This window comes from Hemitrygon akajei, chromosome 27, assembly GCF_048418815.1.
Source record: "Hemitrygon akajei chromosome 27, sHemAka1.3, whole genome shotgun sequence".
Lineage (NCBI taxonomy): Eukaryota > Metazoa > Chordata > Chondrichthyes > Myliobatiformes > Dasyatidae > Hemitrygon > Hemitrygon akajei.
In genome coordinates this window covers 12,151,686-12,171,420 of record NC_133150.1, presented here as the reverse complement: position 1 = coordinate 12,171,420, position 19,735 = coordinate 12,151,686, and the positions used below count along the sequence as shown (strand labels likewise).

The 19,735-nt window shown below is 43.3% G+C and overlaps 1 long non-coding RNA gene across 1 annotated transcript in view; it reads left to right on the top strand.

Moving 5' to 3' along the window:
* Positions 1-1,304: 1,304 nt before the first annotated feature.
* Positions 1,305-19,735, top strand: part of LOC140717128 (uncharacterized) — a 43,364-nt gene continuing 24,933 nt past the window's right edge. Inside the window, exons 1-3 of the long non-coding RNA XR_012096453.1 lie at positions 1,305-2,694; positions 5,677-5,790; positions 9,554-9,708. This is a non-coding gene — a long non-coding RNA (uncharacterized lncRNA). The remainder of the gene's footprint in view (positions 2,695-5,676; positions 5,791-9,553; positions 9,709-19,735) is intronic.

Below are 19,735 nucleotides of genomic sequence, written 5' to 3'. Positions count from 1 at the left end.
CCAACTTTTTAACTTTTTTGTCCATTTTCTCCTGTTTTTTCACCATTTTATCAAACATAGTCTTCATATTTTTAATATCTTCTTTTATTTTTTTAATGTTTTTAATTCTTTTAATTCCTGCATTATTTGCACCAAAGCTTTTCTTATGTCTCCAGAAGATCTTCCAGCTCCAACCTCTTCCTGTTGTTCTTCTTTTGCCTCTTCATCTTTATCTGTATGTTCCAGAGAATCCGAATCCACCTCGGATTCATTTTCACTTCCACTTCCAATCGTAGCTGGGATTTGTAGTTCAAATTGCTCGTGTTTACGCATGCCCCTTCCTTCACGAAGGATATATCTCCCTACTGTGATAGGTGTAACAATGGAGAAGCTTCATTCATTCATATGTTTTGAACATGGCAAGACTTAAAAAATATTGGAAGGAAGTTTTCCAATCATTTCCTGTTCTTTTTAAAGTAAAATTTAAGCCTAATCCATTGACTGCTTTATTTGGTATTGTTGGAGGGAAAGATACCATTTTGAAGACATCTGACTAGCACATTTGGCTTTTATCTCTGTTATGGCTCGGAGGGCGTTCTTGCTGAAATGAAAGGATGCTGCTCCGCCTACTCACGCTCACTGGTTACGGGATGTTATGGCATGCTTAAATTTAGAAAAGATTCGTTGTTCAATTTATGAATCTAACCAAGATTTTCAAAATTTGCAAGGACTGTTTTTGAATTATTTTCAAAACCTTGGATTTCCCATTAAAGTACAGATGCTTGTTAAGAGCATATTTCATTATCTGATAGGGTTTTTCTCCTTTTTTTTCTTTACAAACAGCTTTGGCTTTGGTAGTGGTATAGATTTTTATATATATAAAAAATTATTCATATCTCAACATATGAATTGATGTAATCTACATCAATATAGGGTAAGGAATTCGTTAATGTGATTCAAATATAATCTATTTGGTATTATTACATCATTCTTTTGTTTTCTAATATGTATTTTCTTGAACTCTGTATTCTTCTATTTAAAAATTAATAAAATATTGAAAAAGGAGAAGAAATTTTAAAAGTTTTTTATTTTCCCTACTGTACCTGTCCTATTGTCAAGGACAGATGGGGTAGTGTTGTGTTCTTTATATTAATACGTCCCATGGGTTACGCATAAAGAAACATATTGTGGAAGAATATAACTGGAACTTTTATTGACAACAACCAAACCACGTTTTAAACCGCCATGCTTCTCGATCATTCTGGATCTTTCTCAGATTTCCGCGCATGCTCAGAACGCTGTCCAACACACGTGACATCAGCTGTGTTCAGCATGGCGGCGGGGCTTTTGTAAACTCTGTCGGATGGAGAGGGGACAGGAGAGAGGGTGGAGTGGCGTTGATTTTGCTGGCTGCTTTCCCGAGGCAGTGAGGAGTGGAGACAGAGTTCCCGGGGGGAGATTGATTTCTGTGATGTGTCTCCATAATCCTCTGAATGTCTTGTAGTCACGGACAAGATGATAATGAGGGAGATTGTGAAGCCATGAGTCCATCTGGTTGTGCTGTGGAATGTCTCGATAGACTATTCTTCTTCTGTACTGATGGTGGGTTGCACCTGTCAGGAACCCGCCCAGCCCCGACTCTTTCTCCTCGCCAAAACCCAGCACTTTCCTCCCATCGGCTCCCCTCACTCACATTGCCGGCGGTGCAATCCGCCAGAGCCGACACTCTCCGGTTGTGTCCGCTCCCCGTGAGCCGCTGTCCCGGCACAATCCTCCCCCCACACTCCCTCACCCTCCGTGTCTGCCACCCACACTCGGTTCAATAGTCTGATAACTGCTGTCCGTCACACGGACATTTCCCCAGATATGGGCCCCGTCCGACCGGTGCAAGTCCGCAGACTCCCCGCGCTGGCGGCTGCGACTGTCGGCCGGCGGGGCCGCCCTCGGCTTCGGCTGTTCGGCCGCCCGATGTGGGGCAGGAAGGGTCGCCAAGCTGGGGCGGCCGAGCCGGAGAAGGGAGTCGGTGGCCGAGAGGTCAGGAATTGAGGGAATTATGCCCGTGGGGGAGAGGAAGCGACCGGGGAGCCCCAAGCTGGGGCGGCACGGCCCAGTCGGAAGGTTGGGGAGCGGAGCCGGGAGACTGGAAGCCTGGATCGAGGGGAGAGGGAATCAGATCAGGAGGTTGGGAACCTGCATGTGGGTGAGGGGAGACTGAATCTGGATATGGATCCGGAGCCTGGATGCCACAATTTACAGGCGGGAATATGGAAGCGGGGACGGGCTCTGAGGGAAGGGGCAGGGGATCAAACCTCAGGAAGTGGCAGTTGGCCCAAAGATGAACAGGATGGACGGAAACTGGGATCCTGGTGAGGAGAGAGTGAAAATGTGAAGTGAGGGCAGAGGAAGGGTCGGAGATGATCAGGAGCTGAACGACGAAGAGAGACTGGGGGACCAGATAAAACATAGAACAACACTCACAGTGCCCGAAGAGATCAAGTAAAAAAATAGAGAAGGTCGAATCCCAACTCTTATGGAGCAGATGAAGGCAAAAATTATAGTAAAATAGATCTGTCTGTGTGCGTGAGAGAGTTTGAGCGGGTAAATGTCAAGGAAAAAATGCATCAAGTTTAGTTTTAATATGAAATCAACGCAGTGGTCTCCTCTGTCGAATGAAGTGGTTCACGGTCTTCTGTCGCCGGCGCCCATCCCTTCAAGGTTTGACATGTTTTTCATGCAGAGATGCTGTTTTTCACTCCGCTGTGTGTGTAACCAGTGATTATTTGAGTTTCTGTTCCTTCCTGTCAGCCTGAACCAGTCTGGCCATGCACCCCCAAACTTTCTCATTAACAAGGCACTTTTACACAGAGAACTGCCACTCAGGATGTTTGTTTTTGTTGTTTATCCTACCATTCCCTGTAAACTGGAGATATTGTTGTGCGTGAAAAGCCTGAACGATCAGCAGTTTGAGATACTCAAACCACCCTGCCTGGTATCAACAATCATCCACACTTTTCTTCCCCATTTTGATGTTCGGTCTGAACAACAACTGAATGTCTTTACCACGTCTCCACGCTATAATGAATCGAGTTGCCGGCAGATGATAGGCTGATTAGATAGTTGCATTAACAAGCAAGTGTAGATATACAGTAGGTGCGCCAAAGAAAGTGGTCATTGAGTGTACTTTCGTGGTCATTGAGTGTACTTCCGAGTATCCTTTGCACTTTTGTAGGGTTTAGGTAGCATTAAGAAGGAGATAGGGGACCCTGACTCGAATACTGGCGCTGACTTGCCTGTTCCTAGGTAATGCTGAATTCATCTTTCTCTTTTCGCATCTCACTTGCAACCTCATTCTCACTTTTTACCTTGCTCAGAGAAGTAATTGAGGCCAGTCTTTTAAAGATTAGCTCCATTTATCACATGTACATTGAAGCATTCAGTGAAATACATCTTTTTGCAACGACAAACAGCACAGTCCGAGGATGTGCTGATGGGCAGCCCACAGGTGTCACCACACTTCTGGTAACAACATAGTATTCCATAATTCATCAACCTGAGCCTATCCATCTTTGGAATGTGGGGGGAAACCGGAGCACCCAGTAAATCCATGCAGTCGTACAAACTCCTTACAGACATGGGTGGGAATTGAACCCCATTTGTGATCGTTGGCATTGCAAAGCAATTGCACTAATGCCTGCACAATAGTGATACCCGAGTCATTCACTATAAGAGGGAGTTTTGATCTGTTGCTTATTTGGAACATGTCCTGGTAAGCAAGTTTAAATGAGCTTAAGGAAGGACTCAATAAGGATGCACCAGTTTCTTCTAGTCCCCTGGTTTGTAATGTTCAAGGAATTTCCAAATGGGGAGAATGCACAGAAGTCAGAGTTGCAAAGGGACTTGAGCACCTCATGCAGGATAAGGAAGTTCATCCTCACACTGTGTTGGTGATTGACACAAAAATGATACAAAAACTGTATTTTTGATATATTTGTGAGAAATAAAGGAAATCTTTTTTGTCTTTAATAAAGTTAGGCTGGCACTATACCATCTAGTACACCACTGATATCTGTGAAGGGAAAATGCTTGAGGTTCACTCTGTACAATTTGCATCTTGGTTTATGTGACAAAAACAATGAAATTACTTGCTCAATAATTCCAGCAATAAATATAGTGATGAGTACAAGACATCAGAGTTCAACTAGGATGCTGAATCACAGTGAAGACAGATGTAAGTATAAGCTGTACTGCATCTTAGATCTTGAGTTTTGGTCAGCTGAGGGCTTTATTCATTGGAGACTAAGGGTGATCTTATGAAGGTGTAAAATGTCATGGTGGGCACAGATAGGGTGAATGTACTCAGTCTTTTTCCCAGTTTTGGTGAATGAAGAACTAGAGGTTTAAAGTGAGAGAGGAGAGATTTATGATTAACTTTATGTGTCACAATTTCACCAAAACAGACGGTGAAATACGTTTTTTGTGTCAATGATAAACACAGTCTGAAGACTGTGCTGGGGACAGTGTACAAGTGTCACCATGCTTCCAGCACCAACATGGCAGGCCCACATTGTAATGACCATAATCTGTTGTTGAAATGTGGGGGGAAATGGGAGCACGCAGAGGAAACCCACACTGTCATGAGGAGAATGTAGAAACTCCTCACAGACAGCGGTGGGAATTGAACCCCATTTAGTGAATGCTGGCACTGTGAAATGTCAAACGTCGCACTAACTTGACAGCTACTGAATGAGATGGGAGGCTGCAGCTGGTCAAAGCATCTGTCAGGCCATGAAGTGTCATAGAGCTCCACAACAGGGAAAAAGGCTCTTTGGCCCACAATCTCCATGCTGACCCATCAATACTATCCCAGTTATGAGCATCATATTTGTTGCCTTCAACAGGGGCCCCTATCCATGCTACTTTGGGGTGATACTGATTCTGGTTCCAAGAGATGTGGTTTAAGACAGATGTGGTTCAGGTGAGAATCCAAAAGCAGAAAGTTGGTCTTAGAAAAGCATTAACTGCACGAGGGACACCTGCCAAAGAGGGAATGTCTGTTGTGCCAAAGAACACTGTTGATATTAGTTCCAGAATGGAGTTGTATACTCAGACTGGATAATAGGGTTTTGAGCAAGCAGTTCAAATGAGAAAGGGTAAATTCAAAGGAGATGTGCTGTGCAAGTTGTTTTTCACAGAGAGAGTGGCGGCTGCCTGGGGTGGAACTAGAGGAAATTATAATGGAGGTGTTCTGAAAGGGTCTTAGATAGGTACATGAATGTGTGTGGAATGGAAAGAAATGGGCATTGTGTGGGCAGAAGAGAGTAGTTTAGGAATTCATTACTGTTATAATTATTTTGGCCACGTATTGTGAGCCAAAGAGCCTTTTTCAGTGCTGTACTGTTCAGTTTTTTTAGATAGCAGACTCTGGTTAGAGTCTCTCATTACCTGTATCGTGGTCCCTGCAGAGTGGGTACTTGACTCTTAAGAGTGTCCTTTGTTTTGCAATCTTGGGACATCCTGTACAACCAATATTTTTTTGTTTTCTAATCTGCCAGAATTTTACTGTGTACTTTAGTGGAAAGTTACCTTCCATGGACTGTCCTTTAACGTGATCTATATCTCAGTAATAGGGTGTCCAATCAAGTGGTCTTTATCACCATTCCCATCCATTATTTAACCCTTCCTTTCCCCACCATGCAGGAGAATGCATCCTCTATCATAAACCTAGGTTCCTGGACTGGGAACTGAAAGTACTGACAGCACAAGACGTCTCACGGCTGCAGGATGACGACATCCAGAGACAGTTCAATACCTGTAAGTGGTTTATTATTGTTACATGTAACACGTTGCACTGATAAAACTTTGTTTTGCACACTATCCATGTAGATCATTTTATCACATTAATGCATTGAAGTTGTACAGGGGAAAAGCAATAAGACTGGTTTCTGTGATATGTTGTGCTGTGTGCACAGCTCACTGCTGTTTCCTACATACACCGGCAGAGCAGTTGCCATACCAAACCGTGATACATCCCGGATAGGATTCTTTCTATGTGATGTGCTGAGTGAAATTGGTGAGGTTCAAAGGGGACTTGCTCAATTTCTTTAGCATCCTGAGGGAGGAGTGTTGCTGATGGGCTTTGTTAGCCATGGTGTCTGTGTGCTTGGACCAGAACCTTCAGGGTCTCAGAAGAGCCAAAAGGGCCTTGTGTTCCCTCGGATTGAGACGTTACCATTTCAGTGACACCAGATATCTTGGTGCTTGTTCACTTTCGATTGTGAGAACTGGGCTCGGGTAACTGATTGCTACCATATAGACAATGACACTTAGCCCAAAGTACCACAGATTATCTCATGATACACGATGGTCTTCATCAAAACAGAGACACAAGGGGCAGCAAATGCTGGGATGTGGAGTGTGAAAACAGGGAGAACCAGAGGTGCACAGCAGGTCAGGGAACATCCAAGCAGAGAAATGGATGGCTGAAAATTTGGGTTGACATCATTCTGCTGAATATATTTGACCTGACCTGCTGACTTCCTCCAGTGGCTCGACTCTGCACATGGTGAAAGCAGTCAATATATGATTGTCATATATGATGAGAGTATTTCAGCTCCCTGCTCTCTCCGCTGCAGCTTTTACCCTTCTCCACTTTACTCTCTGCTCCTGTCTAACTTTTCCTTTCACACCCTTATCTTCCAAACATCTCTTCTTCTCTTTCCCCCCCCCCCCACCCCCCGCAACATGTATGGCCGTTCCTGGCCTTCTCTTCCCCTCCCTCTTCTTTCTCATGCCACCTTCCACCTTCACTTCATCTTTGCCCTTCTTCTCAGTAACCTTTCTTAGACCATGAAGGATAAGGCATAGGAGCAGAATCGGGCCATTCTGTTTATCAAGCCTGCTTCACCATTCTACCATGCCTGATTTATTATCACTCAGCCCAATTATTGAGCCTTTGATGCATAGATTAATCAAGAACCTGTCAAACTATGCTTTAACTATAACCGATGACTTGCCCTGTACAGCTGTCTGTGATAAACTAAGTCAACAGATTCACCACCATCTGACAAAAGAAACTCATCCTCCTCTCTGTTATAATTGGACTAACCTCTATTCTGAGGCTGTTCCCGCGGGTTCAAGAGTCTCTGCTTCAGGAGATATCCTCACCACATCTATGCTATGTAGGCTTTTCAATATTCAATCATCTCATTCTTCTAAAGTCCAGTGTGTATGGGCCCAGATCCATCAATGTTCCTCAAATGTTTACCATTTGACCATAGACATAGGAGCAGAATTAGACCATCTGGCCCATCTAGTCTGCTCTGCCAATCAATCATGGCCGATCCTTTTGTTTCTACTCCTCAACCCTTGTTCTCAGCTTTCTCCCCATAACCTTTGATGCCATGTCCAATCAAGAATCTATCAATCTCTGCCTTAGATACACCCAACAATCTGGCCTCCACAGCTGCATGTAGCAACAAATTCCACAAATTCACCACCTTCCAGCTAAAGAGATTTCTCCACAATTCTGTTTTGAAAGGGCGCCCCCACCTATCCTGAGGCTGTGCCCTCTTGTCATAGGCTCTCTCACCATGGAAAACATCCTTTCCACATCTACTCTGTCTAGGCCTTTCAACATTCGATAGGTTTCAATGAGATGCCCCCTCATCCTTCTGAATTCCAGCAAGTACAGACTCAGAGCCATCAAACATTCCTTGTATGATAACCCTTTTACTCCTGGAGCCTCATCTGGACCCTCTCCAATGCCAGCACATCTTTTCTAAGATGAGGGGCCCAAAACTGTTCACAATACTCAAGTTGAGGCCTCACCAGTGCCTTATAAAGCCTCAGCATCACATCCCTGCTCTTGTATCCTAGACCTCTTGAAATGAATGCTAACATGGTATTTGCCTTCCTCACCACCGACTCTACCTGTAAGTTGACCTTTAGAGTGTTCTGAACAAGGACTCCCAAGTCCCTTTGCATCTCAGATTTTTGGCTTTTCTCCCCGTTTTGACAATGTTCTGCACATTTATTTCTAATACCAAGTGCATGACCATGATTTTTGAACTTTGTATTTCATTTGCCACTTTCTTGCCTGTTCTCCTAATCTGTCCCAAGTCCTTCTGCATCCTACCTGTTTCCTCAACATTACCTGCCCCTCCACCAAACTTCATATCAAACTTGGCAACAAAGCCATCTATTCCATGAGCTAAATCATTGATATACAGTATAAAAAGAAGTGGTCTCATCACCGACCCCTGTAGAACACAACTAGTCACTGGCAGCCAAACAGAAAGGGATCCTTTCATTCCCACATGCTGCCTCCAATCAATCGGGCAATGCTCTAACCATGTTAGTAACCATCCTGTAATACCATGGGCTCTTAACTTGGTAGACAGCATCATGTGTGGCATCTTGTCAAAGGTCTTCTGAAAGGATTATACAACATCCACTGCATCCCCTTTCATGTCCACAGAATCTCCCATCTTTTCCCCTGGTTGAGTACCCTATCACTACCACTCCCTTCTTCTCTCTCTTTCCTTGCTCCACTACTGACCCATGCTCAGTGCCTGTAACCTGGTCACCGTGACATTCTCCCAGGAAGTCATTCCCCACAAAAGTATCCGAAGCTGTATACTTATTTTTGAGGGGATGGCCACAGGTGTGTTCTGCTCTAATTGCCTGTTTCTATTTCTCCTGACAGTCACCCAGCTGCTCACCTCCTGCAACTTTGGGATTTGTTCCCAGAATCATTCTGTTGAGCCTCTTCTGAACTCTTATATAGAACATTAGAGCAGGACCTTCGACCCTCGATGTTGTGCCAACTTATTAACCAACTCCAAGATCAATTAAAAGCTTACAATTTTCACTAAACTGTTACTGTTCCTCCTCTCTCCTATCTGTTGTGTAGTGGATGTTCAACAGGTTGCTGCCTGGACTTGTTCAACCTGTCCTCATATTGTCTTCTGAGGATAGGATGAGTGAGATGAGGCTTTTCTCTTTAGGGTGAAGAAGCATTAGAGGTAACTTAATAGAGGTTTACAAGATCATAACCGGCATTGATTGAGTTGATACACAAAAGCTTTTTCCCAGGGCAGAAAGAGGTAAGAAATGTTTTTTTTTTTACAGAGCCTGGTCGGTGTGCTGAACCACCCCAGGGATCAAGGTGGAGATAGATAAATTAGGTACTTTGAAGAAACTCTCATAGGCATATGGATAATAGAAACATTGAGTGTTACTGTAGGAGGGAAGATTAGATTGATCTTAGATCAGCTTAAGTGGTTTGCACAATATTGTTGGCTGAAAGGCCCACACTGCTGTGGTGTTCAGTCTCATTCACTGTAATTTCTTCACCTTCCCATACATTAACAAATTTCCTCTTCTCTCCATTGCTCACCCTTACCTTCCTAATTTCCAACTCCTTATGCCTATCTCTCCAGTTCCTCACTCTCGACTTGCCGGTCCCACCTGAATCCCCACTCGTCTTCTTCCTCTTCACAACCCTGCATCCCACCCTCCCCTTCCCTGACAACATCTCTTTCACTGATGCTTCCTCTCTGTTCTCCTCATCAAGGATGAAGATATTAAACCATGCTGACGGGTAACCACATGCAGAAGATAAATCTGGCTCATGGATGAAGTCCTACTTTTACAAACTCGGGGATGACTATCTGACAGTATTGTACAATTTCCAAAAGATCCTGATGTTGGTTGGCCAGGAATCAGTCTGTGAGTATTGACAAGTTTTGGAGGGAGCATGTTTAAAGAAAGCTTACAAAAGTATTTGTCCAGAGCAACAACCCTGCCTGTGATGAGTCCATGATTCCTGATATGGCTCCATGCTGAAGCCAGTGGAGTTTCTACGTCAAGGCACCAGTATACATTTTACTTATTTCATTGAGAGATGCAGTGTGGAACAGGCCCTTCTGGCCCATTGAGCCGTGCTGCCCAGCAACCCACCTATTTAACACTAACATAATCACAGCACAACTTACAATGACCAACTAGCCTACCAACTGGTTCGTCTTTGGACTGTGGATGGAAACTGGAGCACCCGGAGGAAACCCACGCACTGATGGGAAGAACGTACAAACTCTGTACAGACGGGTTACAGGTCCAAGCACCCACGGCACAAGCTGTAATTGTGTTGCACTAACCACTACACCGCTTGACCTTTGATGCTGTCTGTGTGGAGTTTGCACCTTCTCCCTGTCGCCATATGTGTTTCTCCTGGGAGCTTCACTTTCCTTCCACTTATTAATAATTGGGGTATTATTCTCACAAATGACGAGATACAGTGTACAAATGTGTTTTGCATAAATCACTTTGTACTGAAATGGACCTTGCTTTTTTGTAATAATGTTCTTTTTTCAATACATTGCATATAATTTTATTTTCTAGTGAATGCTGCTGATCTGATTCTATGAGCCTGTGATGCTGTTGCAAATAAGTTTCTCATTGCCCCTGTTCACACATGTACTTTACATATGACAATGAATACAACTGACAGCTGCACAGATTATTTAAAAATGTAAGTACATTGAGGTCGTACAAAGGAAAAACAATACCAAAATTCATAATATACACTCAATGGCCATTTTATTAGGCACCCCTGTACACCTACTCATTAATGCAATTAACTGATCGGCCAATCATGTGGCGGCAACTCAATGCATAAAAGCATGCAGACATGGTCAAGAGGTTCAGTTGTTGTTCAGACCAAACATCATTGTGGGAAAGAAATGTGATCTAAGTAAATTTGAACATTGGTGATGGTTGGTGCCAGATGATGTGGTTTGAGTATCTCTGAAGCTGCTGATCTCCTAAATGTTGATGCACAGCAGTCTCTAAAGTTTACAGAGAGTGATGTGAAAAGCTAATAACATCCAGTGAGCAGCAGTTCTGCGGGAGAAAATGCCCGTTAATGAGAGAGGTCAGAGAAGAATTGCATTGCTTGTCCGAGAAAATCTTATGGCGGTGCTTTGGAAGGATAGATTACAGAGCTCCTCTAGGGAGGCGATTTGGGTGGAATTGAGGAATGGGAAAGGTGTAGTAACACTGATAGGAGTGTATTATAGGCCACCTAATGGGGAGCGTGAGTTGGAAGAGCAAATGTGTAAGGAGATAGCAGATATTTGTAGTAAACACAAGGTGGTGATTGTGGGAGATTTTAATTTTCCACACATAGATTGGGAAGCCCATTCTGTAAAAGGGCTGGATGGTTTAGAGTTTGTGAAATGTGTGCAGGATAGTTTTTTGCAACAATACATAGAAGTACCGACTAGAGATGGGGCAGTGTTGGATCTCCTGTTAGGGAATGCGATAGGTCAGCTGACAGATGTATGTGTTGGGGAGCACTTCGGGTCCAGTGATCACAATAGCATTAGCTTCAATATAATTATGGAGAAGGACAGGACTGGACCTAGAGTTGAGATTTTTGATTGGATAAAGGCTAACTTTGAGGAGATGTGCAGGGATTTAGAGAGAGAGTGGATTGGGTCAAGTTGTTTTATGGGAAGGATGTAATAGAGAAATGGAGGTCATTTAAGGGTGAAATTATGAGGGTACAGAATCTTTATGTTCCTGTTCGGTTGAAAGGAAAGGTTAAAGGTTTGAAAGCGCCATGGTTTTCAAGGGATATTAGAAACTTGGTTCGAAAAAAGAGGGATGTCTTCAATAGATATAGGCAGCATGAAGTAAAGGAATTGCTCGAGGAATATAAAGAATGTAAAAGGAAACTTAAGAAAGAGATTAGAAAAGCTAAAAGAAGTTACGAGTTTGGTTTGGCAAATAAGGTGGAAGTAAATCCGAAAGGCTTCTACAGCTATATTAAAAGCAAGAGAATAGTGAGGGATAAAATTGGTCCCTTAGAGAATCAGGGTGGTCAGCTATGTGTGGAGCCGAGGGAGATGGGAGAGATTTTGAACGATTTCTTCTCTTCGGTATTCACTAAGGAGAAGGATATTGAATGGTGTAAGGTGTGGGAAACAAGTAAGGAAGTTATGGAACCTATGACAATTAAAGAGGTGGAAGTACTGGCGCTTTTAAGAAATTTAAAAGTGGATAAATCTCCGGGTCCTGACCGGATATTCCCCAGGACCTTGAGGGAAGTTTGTGTAGAGATAGCAGGAGCTCTGACGGAGATCTTTCAGATGTCATTAGAAACGGGGATTGTGCCGGAGGATTGGCGTATTGCTCATGTGGTTCCATTGTTTAAAAAGGGTTCTAGAAGTAAGCCTGGCAATTATAGACCTGTCAGTTTGACATCAGTGGTGGGTAAATTAATGGAAAGTATTCTTAGAGATAGTATTTATAATTATCTGGATAGACAGGATCTGATTAGGAGTAGCCAGCATGGATTTGTGCGTGGAAGGTCATGTTTGATAAACCTTATTGAATTTTTTGAAGTAGTTAGGAGGACTGTTGACGAGGGTAAGGCAGTGGATGTAGTCTATATGGACTTCAGCAAGGCCTTTGACAAAGTTCCACATGGAAGGTTAGTTAAGAAGGTTCAGTCGTTAGGTATTAATGCTGGAGTAATAAAATGGATTCAACAGTGGCTAGATTGGAGATGCCAGAGAGTAGTAGTGGATAATTGTTTATTGGGATGGAGGCCGGTGACTAGCGGGGTGTCTCAGGGATCTGTTTTGGGCCCAATGTTGTTTGTAATATACATAAATGATCTGGATGATGGGGTGGTAAATTGGATTAGTAAGTATGCTGATGATACTAAGGTAGGAGGTGTTGTGGATAATGAGGTGGGTTTTCAAAGCTTGCAGGGAGATTTATGCCGGTTAGAAGAATGGGCTGAACGTTGGCAGATGGAGTTTAATGCTGAGAAGTGTGAGGTTCTACATTTTGGCAGGAATAATCCAAATAGAACATACAGGGTAAATGGTAGGGCATTGAGGAATGCAGTGGAACAGAGAGATCTAGGAATAACAGTGCATAGTTCCCTGAAGGTGGAGTCTCATGCAGATAGGGTGTTGAAGAAGGCTTTTGGAACGCTGGCCTTTATAAATCAGAGCATTGAGTACAGAAGTTGGGATGTAATGTTAAAATTGTACAAGGCATTGGTAAGGCCAAATTTGGAATATTGTGTACAGTTCTGGTCACCGAATTATAGGAAAGATATCAATAAATTAGAGAGAGTGCAGAGACGATTTACTAGGATGTTACCTGGGTTTCAGCACTTAAGTTACAGAGAAAGGTTGAACAAGTTAGGTCTCTATTCATTGGAGCGTAGAAGGTTGAGGGGGGATTTGATCAAGGTATTTAAAATGTTGAGAGGGATAGATAGAGTTGACGTGAATAGGCTGTTTCCATTGAGAGTAGGGGAGATTCAAACGAGAGGACATGATTTGAGAGTTAGGGGGCAAAAGTTTAAGGGAAACACGAGGGGGTATTTCTTTACTCAGAGAGTGATAGCTGTGTGGAATGAGCTTTCTGTAGAAGTAGTAGAGGCCAGTTCAGTTGTGTCATTTAAGGTAAAATTGGATAGGTATATGGACAGGAAAGGAGTGGAGGGTTATGGGCTGAGTGCGGGTAGGTGGGACTAGATGAGATTAAGAGTTCGGCACGGACTAGGAGGGCCGGAATGGCCTGTTTCCGTGCTGTGATTGTTATATGGTTATATATAAGAATGGTCGGACTGCTTGAAGGTGACAATATCTCAACTGAGCACAAGTTGCCACAGTGGTATGAGAAGAGTATCACTGAATGACCACACATTGAATTGTGAGGTGGATGGGCTGCAGTGGCAGAAGACCGTGGGTGTCCACTCGGTGGCCATTTTATTAGGGTACAGGAACAATTAAAGTGGCCCTGGAGTGTATTTGTCACATGTACACTGAGACATGCAGTGAAATATGTCATTTTGCATCATTTCAGTCATGTGGATTGTAAGATCTGAAGTACATTTTTACTGCATGAGAGGACATTTCAAGAGTCTTATAGCATCGTTCTATAGCTCTCCTTCTATTCTTGAGCTGTTATATCATCTGCCCAACAGGAACGGGGAGAAGAGAGAATGACCCGTGTGGTAGGAGTTCCTGGTGACATTGGTGGCTTTAAAGGACTTTAGGTTAATTGGTCACTGTGAATAGCCGTTAGTGGATAGGTGAGTGGTAGAATCTAGGGGGATAAAGGTGAAGCTGTTGAGCATCACAGGCTCATAGCAAAATACTTGAGGAATTTAACTGCTCAGGCAGTATCTATGGACTAGGATAAACAGTTAGAGTTTGTCTTTCGAATTTGATGATGTCATTCTTGCCCGCCCACCATGGTGCTTGTCTCAGACATTATTGCAGAACTCTTTGTCAGCTTGATTGAAACCCAGATAAAAGAATTTTTTCTTTTCAATGATATAGGGGGTACATCTAAATTAATCATATTGGATACATTTAAAGCATTTTTACATGGTCAGATCATTTCTATTTCAGCTAAGCTTAAAAAACAGACTAAAGTAGAATTAGGTAAGATTTCAAAACAAATTAAAGACTTAGATATTTATGCGATCTCTCCTAATATTGATTTATTTAAACAAAGGGTGGAACTCCAATCACAATATAATTTATTATTAACTCTTCCTATTGAAGGCTACTTGCTTAAGCTTAAGAGTCAATTTTATATATTTGGAGATAAAACTAACAAACTGCTTGCATCTCAATTAAAAACAACCAGAGCCGAAAGGCAAATTTTGAAAATCCCGAGGAAATATGGTACCCTGGTTTGGAAATATGAAGAAGTTAATAAGATTTTTCATGATTTTTATACTGAACTTTATAAATCTCAATTTCCAGTAGATTCTTCTAAAATGGAAGTTTTTTTTTAATGAAAAACTGCTTTTCCTGAAATTTCTGTTGAGGATCAAAAAACTCTTGATGCTCAAATTACTGAAGCCGAAATTCATAAAGCTATTTTTTCAATGCATTCTGGTAAGGCCCCTGGACCCTGTAGAATTTTATAAATTTTGGAAAATTTGGGGGGGGGGGGGGGGGGGAAATGGCGGCGCAGCTTGCAGCGGCCACTCCGGAGCTGATTATCTGTTATTTGTGATGCGGGGTGCCATGCGCAATCATAATCGATTGAAAATGGACGTGGGAGCACGGAGGAACATTGGGAAATCTCCAGGAAGACCTACTTCCTTGCTGCTGCTGCTGTGAGGTCCAGGACTCTGCTGGGAAGAACAGGCCCCCAGTCCTCGAGGTCGCATTGCTGATGGCCGTTGGCGGGGCCATCTTAACATGCTCGGCAGAGGATGGTGCTCGGGGAAGCTGTGCCGGAGGGGATGGTCGTCGGCTCGGAGGTTCGATGGACTCGGAGTCCGCTGCGGTCAGGTCGCTTTCGGTGTGTGCTGCGTCTGCGAGGCTGGGTTCGACTGGGCTTTCGTTGTTTGCTGGGTCTGCGAGGCTGAGTCGGGCAGCACTGTGGAAGTCCATGGGGGTGTATTCCCTTCTGCTGCCGGCGTGGGATGGCGAGTCTGTTGGGACCCTGGGGACTTGTGGAAACTGTGTGGTGATTTCTTTTGAACTTATAGTCCTTTAACATCTTTGGACTATTTTTACTGTGCCTATAGTCTGTTTTTTTATCAATTATACTATTGTTTGCACTGTTGTAACTACGTGGTTTTATGCAGGTCTTGTAGCTTTAGTTTTTGGTCTTGTTTGTCTGATGGATTTCGAGCTCCTTTCCGGGGAATGCGCTAAGACAGTAGCACGATATTAATATGCAGCAGCCTCTCCGGACTCTGGATTGGGGATTGGCAAACGTTATGTGGATTTTCTGGTTTGGTCTGTTTTGTCATGTGCTTTTGTGATATCATTCTGGAGGAACGTTGTCTCATTTTTTAACTGCATTGCATTTGTGGTTTCTAAATGACAGTAAACTGAATCTGAATCTGAATCTGAAAATTGCTCTCTCCATATATGTTGGAAATGTTTAAGGACTCTTGGTTTACAGTTAACAGTTCAGGCTCTTTATAGTTTACAGTTTCTGTTGTATAGATTTACCCGCAGTAGAAGAATCTCAGGGTTGTATGTGCAGATCTATATGCACTCCGATAATAAAGTTTACTGTGAACTTTGAACTTTGATCTGCCACAAAGGTCTGTTTTTTTAAAATCTTCAATCACAGACCTATATGAAGTCAACTGTTCGTGCAGTCCTGTTCACTGTTTGGGCCCAATTGAGACTCTGGAAACTGCCATTAAGCATTTTTTTTTAAAAACCTTCACTCGCGAATCTGTGTGAAGTCGCCTTTTCTTCTTGCACTGCCGATCAGTGATAGAACAGAATCAAATGAAATGAATAAACAGTCGACAATATTGGGCCTTCTTCAAGACTGGAAAGGAAGGGGTAAATGCCAGAATAAAAAGTTGCAGGAAGGGGAAGGATAGCTAGAAGGTGATAGGTGGAGCCCGGTGGGTAGGAAAGATAAAGTACTGGAGAGGAAGGTATCTGATAGGACAGGAGATTGGACCATCGGAGAACAGGAAGGAGGAGGGTACCCTGAGAGAGGTGACAGGCAGCTGAGAAGAAGGAGGATGCCAGAGTGGAGAATAGAAAATGAGGGGATGTGTAGGAAATATATTATTTTACTGGCTAGAGAAATCAATTTTCATGCCATCAGGTTGATGGCTACCCAGAATACTGTATAAGGTGTATATTTGGATATGAAGTGTCATTCCTCCACCCACAAGAGGAACCTATGGACCAACATGTAGCAATGGGAATGGGAATCACAATTAAAATGTTTGGCCAGTGGGAATTTTCTGCTTTTGGTGGATGGAATGGAAGGACTTGACAAAACAGTACCCCATCTCACCAATATAGAGGAGGCAGGTTTTGAGCCCTGAGTGGAGGTGAGAGAGGAGGTGAATGGGCAGGTGTAGCATTTAAGCTACTTGCAGGGATATGTACCAGGAGGGGGATTAGTGGGGTGGGTCGGATAGACAAATGAATCATGGAGGAGTCAATTGTTGCCGAAAGCAGAGAGAGTGGGAGGTGAAAGTATTTTTGATGATCGGAACCCTTGGAGATGGCGGAAGTTGCAGAGGATAGTGTATCAGATGTGGAGTATCATGGAGTGATTGGTCAGGATGGGAGAAACTCTATCACTGTTAAGGTGGTGGGAAGATGGGGTGAGCGTGGATGTTTGGAAAATGAAGGATATACAGGTGAGGGCAGCAAGAATGGTGGAGGAAAGCAAACCCCGTTCTCTGAAGGAGGAGGACTTTTCTCATGTCCTGGAAAGGAAAGCTGCATCCTGGAACAGATGGAGGAACTGAGAATAAGGAATAGCATTTTTACAGGAGACAGGGTGGGAAGAGGTTTAGTCACGATAACTGCGGGAGTCTGTTGGCTTATAAAAGATGTTCATCAACAGGTTGTCTCCAGAAATTGAAAAAGAGAGATCGAGAACGGGGATTGAGGTGTCCTAAATGGAGCAAGTGAATTTAAGGACAGGGTGGAAATTAGAGGCAAAGTTGATTAAATTGACAGGCTCAGCATGGCTGTCTGATGCTGCACCAATGCAGCTATCGATGTTGCGGAGGAAGAGTTGGGGAGCATTACCAGGGAAGGCTTGTAATATGCACTGTTTTACATAACTAACAAAGAGGCAGATATAGCTGGGGGCCATGCAGGTGCCCATACTATTCCTTTGAGTCTGGAGAAAATAGGAGGAGCCAAAGGAAACGTCCCAGATGGAGGAGAGTGGTGGTGGAGGGGAAATGATTGGTTCTTATATTGAGCTTGAGGCCTTCATGATAGGGTTAGAAGTATACAGGGACTGGACATCCATGGTGAACATACTGAGGAGCTGAAGAGCATGGGAAGTGTGGTGGATGTCAGTGGGAAGGGACTGAACCAAGATGAATAGAATATAGTCGAGGTAAGAGGACAAGAGTTCTGTGGGATAGAAACAGGCAGAGATAGGCCTACACAGACAGGTTTGTGGATTTGGGGTAGGAAGTAGAAGCAAGCAGTGCAGGGTCTGAGAACTAGGAGTTTGGTAGCAGTTGGTGAGGTCAGTGATAGAGTTGCAGTTTTCTGATGGTCTGCAGTGAGGTCCTCTTCAAGGAGTAGGTATAAGGAGGTGTCAGAGAGCTGTCACTGTGCCTTAGCAAGGTAGAGGTCTTGTTTGCCACAGCACCTCCTTGGTCTCCGGGTGTGATGGTAAGGTCCGGATTAGTGCGGACAGAGGGGGCCTGTCAAGGGACTGAATTCTAAGGACATGAGGTGATGTTGCAGCTCTATAAAACTCTTGATAGACAACACTTTAGATTATTGTCTTCAGGTCTAGTTGCATTATTATAGGAAGCACACGGAAGGACGAGAGAGGGTGCAGAGGAAATTTACCAGGATGCTGCCTAGGTTAGAGATCATGTTTTATGATGAAAGATTTTGTGAGCTTGGGCTTTTGTCTTTGAGGGAAGGTGAATGGAATTAGACTTGATCTAGGTGGTGTTGTTCCTTTTCACGCCTTCTGTACATTGGGTGGCATTTTGCCGGTTGCATAGCATACGATTACTTTCTTACAAGGTTAGGTCACAAGCTCAACACTCAACCCAGCATATATGGAAAGCGTGCAGGGTGCTGGCCAGATTTGAACTTGGGATCATTCTTCTGGAATAGCCATGTTGATTCCACCACACCACCAGCCAGCACTTGATATTGGTGTGCAAGATGATAACAGGCATAGAGTGGACAGCCAATGCTTTTTTCACAAGGTGACAATGGCTAATAAAATGGTACATTATTTTACAATGATATTCAAAGTAGATTTGTTTTCAAGCAGAGTGTGTGGTGCACACATTTCCTGCCAGGGATGCTGGTAGAGGCAGATACATTAGCAACGTTTGGAAAAGGCACATGAATGATAGGACAATGGAGGGCTGTGTGGGAAGGAAAGGGTTTACAAATTTTTGACAAGGACAAGGCATTTGGCTCAACAACGTTTGTCCAATTCATATTCACATGGTGTGTTGAAAGAACTACAGAGTTTAGATTTGAACGCCTCTACAATACTACTCTCAACTGCACAACCAAATAGTTTGTTCCATGTGTCCACAATTCTCTGTGTAAAGAAATGCTGCCTGATGGTAGTCTGAAATCTCAACTTAACCAGACTGCACCGATAGCCCCATGTCCTTGATGATGGATCAATTTTAAAGAAGTTGCCCTGAATTATTTTGAACACTTCTATCATATCTCCTCTCATTCTACATCTACTTAGGCTATAAATTCTTTCAATCTTTCTTCATAGCTCATACCCTGCAGACCTGGAATGAGTCCAGTTGCCCTTCTCTGGACTCTCACAAGCGCCTTCACATCCCTGACAAAGTATGGAGATGAAAATTGTCCATAGCCTTCAAGGTGTGGCCTCACAAATGCATTATACAGCTGAAGGAGAATGTTTCTTGACTTGAACTCCACTGAGTTCATTCTATTAGCCTTCCGAATTGTTTCTTTGCATTGTATAAAAAAACTCAATTCCAACAGTCCTCCCTTTGATTCAATAAGGTAGTACGTTACAATCACTGCTGAATTGGTAATTAACATAACTTGCTAAGGACCTTCCCACCGAGCTCCCAGTGGTTCCTTGTATTGTTTTTTGACCCGGACCCACTCACCAGGAATCAAGGTGTGTCCTCCTTCCAACAGACCACTTCAAGCAGCTGAATCCTGTTGAGAAATAGACTAAACAACTTGGGTTAGTTTCACACAATAATCAACAAAATTTCTGAGACAATGTG